This window comes from Harpia harpyja, chromosome 20 (genome assembly GCF_026419915.1).
Source record: "Harpia harpyja isolate bHarHar1 chromosome 20, bHarHar1 primary haplotype, whole genome shotgun sequence".
NCBI lineage: Eukaryota > Metazoa > Chordata > Aves > Accipitriformes > Accipitridae > Harpia > Harpia harpyja.
Window position 1 is genome coordinate 13,613,099 of NC_068959.1, and position 6,099 is coordinate 13,619,197.

The following is a 6,099-nucleotide window of genomic DNA, read 5'->3' on the forward strand; positions in this document are numbered from 1 at the left end:
TTGCAGCACTGCTTCTAGAAGAAAAAAAATGTGAAGTAGTTGCACAGAATTTTGTTGTCTTCATTTCTGTCATATATATCTTATGCCATGTTGGTGCTGCTACATAAATCTGCTGTCTAACACCTTCTCATAGCCTTAATAGGGTTGTTGAGCCTTCAACATTTTTCACACCTGACAGTTTCTTAGAATGCATCAATTATTTTCCTACCTGTGTTCACAGTTTTGCTGTCATTTGTAAAAAAAAAAAAAAAAGAAAGAAAAGAAAGGATTGATTTTATTTTCGATTTAAACAGAACTGAAGTCTTTCATAGCCTTTATATAAGCACAAACATGATAACTACCAAAGCTGATGGTGAAATCTGAACTGGTGAACTGCCATTTTCAGGCCAGCAGGTGTGAAGTAGAAGAAGCAGGACAAGAAAGTCATACTGAAAATAAGATGAGAAAAATCACTACCTGTTAGTGCCATTTCTAGCTGCATTGATGCACCAAAGCACATGTAAACACCCACAGATACACACAGAGAATATTTCTGCCCTGTAATATTTCATTGCTGTACACTGGGTAAAATTTCCTGGTATCACTTATCTTGGGCTGAGAAACAACTGGCTTCTCCCATTCTTCCTTTCCTTCCTTAGCAATTCAGTTTTATTTTGCCACCCGCCTTGTGCCCCAGCCTCCCCCCCCCCCCCCCCCAGTTTCTCTTCATTCCCCTGCTCTCACCATTAGACACCACCTCTCCTCCAGCTTAACACTGGAGTGATGCCCTGGAGGTGGCAGGTTGACCTTCATGGCACCTTCTGCTGTCTCTGGTGCTTCTGGAATGGCACCACGACACGCAATGGCAGAGAGGTTCTTGTCAGACCCAGGAGCCCTGATGTCATACTAGTTTTTTTTTTTTTTTTAAAAAAGAGACAAAAAGGCTTTTGTCCCTGTGTACTTCGTGCTTTGCCTCAGCAGCATCACCCACACATTTGCTTGACTTCCTTCTTGCCCTTACACATATAAAATAGAAAGCTGACGATTTTAATAAGTATAGACTTTTCTGCCTAATTGAGATTAACATAGACAAAGTATTAGCACAGGAGCTGAACCTTGGCGCCTTTCAGGAATTGCTCATCTATTTGCTGGGTCAGGGTCTGATTAGTTAGTTTAACACTTACATATTTGCGGTGCAATGTCATGGGATAGACCCACTTATGCCGTCCTGCCCTTTGCAGCATGGACAGGGAGAGGACCCCCTGCCATGTGTACATGCACACACATGTGCTCATACACCCGGATGCCCCTTCTCTCTCTGATTTACATGCTTTGCTGTATTCTTTGGTGTTAGCCAAAACTGTGGGCATCACTCATCCTTGTGTGGTCAGGAACTGGTATGACCCAGCAACGTGCCCCTAAGGAGCCCCAGCTCCTCCTCGTGCGTGTGTGAGTGATTCGAGACGCTGCTGCCCTCCCTGCCCTCTGGGTAAAATGGAGCAATAAAATGACTCCAGAAGAGGTAGGTAGAATTACATTAGATTTGTAGTGGTTGTAACCACCAGTAACTGCTGGGTTGGTGAGCCTGCAGCCCCGGGGAAGAGCAGTGAGGTGACCTCTTGGCCGTACCCCGCTCCCCGCCGGTACCTGTTTCACCTTGCTGGATGCTTCCAGTAGAGATCCAGCCCTGTGGGAGCACTGAGCTTTGCCTGCAAATGACAGCCAGAGGTGGCTGGATGCTGCTCACCCCACTGTGCCGGCTGGGCTCAGCGTTCCAAGAGGTAAATCTGGAAGGGGCCGTAACCCACCGAACCCTACGGCCCCGCTGTATTTCCCGAGAGTTAGCTCTGTCTCCAGCTACCCTCCCCCTTCTCCTCCTTCCTTGCCCCCTCTCAGTTTTGGGGGTATAGAGGTCTCTGCTGGCTCTTCCCATCACAATTTCTAAAAAACCAAGTCCACTTTGCAGTGGAATCAGTTCAAGGCATGGCAGAAAGCATCGGGAGCGGGGTTCGGCACCCGGGGAGAGGGGCCCATCTGCAGCTCCAGCCAGCGTGGCCCCTCGCCGGCAGCTCGGCACACGGCCGGGACTGTGGGCGCAGAGCGGGAACAGGAGAAGGGAAAAAACGACCCAGGGAAATTATTTACGTGACTTTGATTTCTGCACAAATCTTGCCCTAAAAAGGGCACAGCTGTCACTCCATTTGTCAACATCAGCAAGTAATTATGTAAAGAAAAACATCATTGTACTTTTGACTTTGCCGCTTGTCGTATCTGCCGGAGGCCGATAGATGGACCACTTGGATTACGCGAGGTAATCGCACGGTGTGAATGCGCAAAGCTGGAAGGGCTCTTCTGGCTTCAGCTAAGCTTGTTATTTTTTCCCCTAATAATAGAGTGAGAATTGAGAAAGAGAGAGAAAATTAGCAGTAGGAAAAGCAGCTCCTCTTTGTTGAATAGACAGTTTAATTTATTCCTGAGCACAATGTACCTGAAGAATGATAAGAAACAACTTTGATATCACGCTAAATAAATAAAAAAGAGGTTATATAACCTAATTTTCTCTGGGTCTTACAGCAGTTTCTATTTTATCAGCTTTCATTTAACCGGAGCAAAAATTAATAAGATGAGAAAAGTAGTGCTACCTAGAATACTCTGAGATTTCTTCAAAAGAAAAAGAAAGTGTCTGTCAGCTAATTATTTTGTGTGCAGGTCACTGCGTGGGAATTCAGGAGGGCTGACCTCCAGGAGAAGCTGATGCTGGGTGAGTGGCACTGAAGGCTGGGTCCCCAGGCTGGAGCTCGGCGGCAGAGCGAGTGGCTCCACTCGTGGGACCTCACACCAGCGCTGGGGCTGGTCCGGGTGCTCGGGCTTGGCACGTCTCGGAGGTGGGGGACCAGGGGAGGCGAGACGTCCGCGTGCACCTCAGCCATGCCGAGTGCAAGCTCAATGATCCCAAGCATTGCAACCGCCCCCAAGATTTCAGAGGCAGCTGATTAAAACAGATTAAAATGATTGACTCTGTGTGTGAGCACAGCAAGCCCTTTAGTTAATAAGTTCCTCCCATTCCTCCCTCTTGTTCCCCAAGAACAAGAACTAAGGATAAAAGAAAACAAAAGATGAAATAAACATTTTTTAATATATATATTTCCAGATTTCGATTCTGCTTGATTTAGAGATGAACCAATACTACAACTGCAATAAAAGGAGATGATGACAGCCACGCACCTGCCTTCCCCATAGTGTCTGATGTTCATGTGCAGGAACACAGAGCCCATCGGTCTGTCGCCAGCTGAAGGTGGCTTCAGGCATAGCTTTAGCCTTTTTGGCTTTGGGTACGTTTTTAAAATTAGTCTGGAAAGAATAGTGGATTCAAGGGTTTAGATGTAAAATTCCCCATTAAAAAAACCAGTGGTAGGTAATTTTATTATTCTTTGGTTTCCTGTTGCATGGCAAAGGAGGCGGGGGGAGTTGAGGGGGCTCCTTTGCAGCAGTTTTACTTTTGCTAAATACAAGTCACATTAACCCAAAGAGGAGGGCGTCAGTGCCTAGCTGACTAGCTGGTGAGGGTGAGGGGGAATTGCATAAGTGCAGAAACTCAGCCTGCAAAGCTGCCGGGGCTTGTACTGCAACAACATCTTTTGGACTAGACGTTTCCGAGAGGCTTAAACTGCCACATTGAAAGGGGGAAAGTCCCACCCTCTTCGACTGAGGGGCTGTTCAGCTGCCACGCACGCAGCGTGTCCTGCTTTTCTGCCCTTGGACTGAGCTTAAAGGCTTCTGGTAATGAGAAGACCCGATGCCAGGAACGCGTGGGAGCTGGCTCACCCTCCTCCCAACAGTGATGCCTGTCTGCCGGCCGCTGGTCCCAGGGCATAAATAACTCTCGCAATGGTCTGACATGGAACTAAGCCTCTTACTTTACGTGCATTGTAACCCTGCTGCTGGAAGTAAACTTGTATATGCAAATCGTAACCAGTGACAAATGTGGCCTGATTCCTCAGGCGTTAGGCATTTACATTGGTGTCTTTTGTGCTTTGGAAACACAAAACAGGAATGGGAGAATAAATTAGCCAGTATTAGGGGTTATTTCACTTGGGCTTCTATTTTTTACAAAAGGAAGAAACTCCATGGTTGTGCAGCATGTTGATTGAGGCTAGCCGTAAAGAGGAAAAGGGTGCTTTTGGCTTGCTTCCTGCAGTGTTTACTGCTTTCACACCACTCAAATAATGATAAAACTTGTGTATCCGTGGCTCAGCAAGTCACGATACAGTTCCTTCTCTGGCCCGCAGTGTGCCAGTCTCACCGCTTGTCCCACAGTGCGGAGTGACATACAGACGGGGGCTACAGGCAGACAGTTGCTGTGCACTGCTGCTGTCAGGCCAAGGGCACCTCTAGCCTGAAACATGTCTGAGAGGTCGCCTGAAACAGGCTGGGGCTGCGCTTCATGTCGGAGCCACACTGCAATACAACCATTGCTGCCTATTTACCTTCTCTGTACCGACAGGTTTTCCACAATAAAGAAGATAATGCAGGAGCATAGCAGGCTGCTTTGCACTGGGTTGTGGTATAGAAATATATTGCAGATGGTATTTACATAAAAGACAAGTACATTTTTATTTTTGTGTCTACTTGGAATAAACCTCAGTAAAAGCTAAGCAGAATGTTTTCCTCTTCACTTAAAATATTACAATTAGTGGCAACATCTGTGTTGCACAATTTATTATTTGTATGTGCAATGTTGTAAAATACACTTTCCCAACATTATAAGCTGGTGTACAAAACCCCCGCAACTATCTAATTAAACAACGTTAAAATGCTAATCTAATTTGGAGTAAGAGAACTCAACATAATTTCTTGTCTTTAAAGTGTTTTTCTTAGTCCTTTACAGAACCACGGGGAAACTGCTGTGGGGTCAGCTGGGGGTGTGTGTCCTTTCACCATATATGAGGTCTGCAAAATACAGGCTGACGCTTCAGTTGAACTTAATATTGGGATGTTAGAATTGGAGAAGCGTCCCATGGATGGTCCTTCAATTAACAAGATTTGAGTGAAACGAGAACTGAGGGGATCACAGTCACTGCCCTGAGTGGCACAGGGAATAGACTTCATCTCTGCACCTTATGTTTCATGGTGAGGACAGTAGCTAAAGAAGTAATTCTTTTCTGGCATAAAATACTATTTTCCCACAGCTTTTCATCCCCAGGATGTTACCTAACACAGAGCACAGTGGGAGTCCTCTCTGCAAGGACAAAAAGATTTGCTCACAGCGTACAGCTGCATTCATCTTTCTTTTGAGCTGGTGTTGCATTCAGTCCCTCATCTCCCACATCAGCCAATGCCTTAAACACTCCCCTCCACTTCCATCTGTCCTAGTGTTAAAGCCCCGTGGTGGCTGCACCCTCCTGGGAGGTGCAGTGCTTCCAGAAGACCTTTAGTCCCATGCCTCAAGGCGCATGGGCAGGAAGGTGGAAAGACACGGGAGCCAGAATAACTGCTCATCCCCTGGCGTCTGGTAGGAGCTCAACCCATCCGCGGTGTGACTCACACCCTCAGGAGACTGATTAAGCAGAGGAATACCTCTGTGTAGGTTATAAATAGCCTAAGGAGTACATAGCCCATTTGAAGTCAAAGTCAAAGGATGACCTTGATTGTCGTCATTGGCAGATTAAATCAGCCTGTGTGCCTTTGCCCAGAGGTGGATCAAACAGGAGCACCTATAAGAGCAGGAATAGCTGCGAGGAGAAACTCCTTCTCTTGGGAATTTCACCGGCGAATCTCCTCTGCTGCTGTGTAACCTGACTGCAGCTCCAGCCCGGCATCAGTAACTCCGGATGGAAATGCAACATCAGCATGTTCGCAAACACGCTGTGAATAAGGTTGTAGGCAGCATCCTTCAGACCATGTATGCTTAATCTTAGGTGATGGATTTAGCTGGGGTATAAGGGAGTAGCCTTTTCCACCACTGCAGCCAAGTTTATCAGGGATCGTGAATTGATCTGAGACACTAGATGCCTACAAATACAGCCCTGCTTTTAGTGAGCAGAAGTGGGGACACATCAAAAGCAGGTCTGTTTTGGAAAGACCCATTAACGCCCCCCCCCCCGCCCGCGGTACTCAACG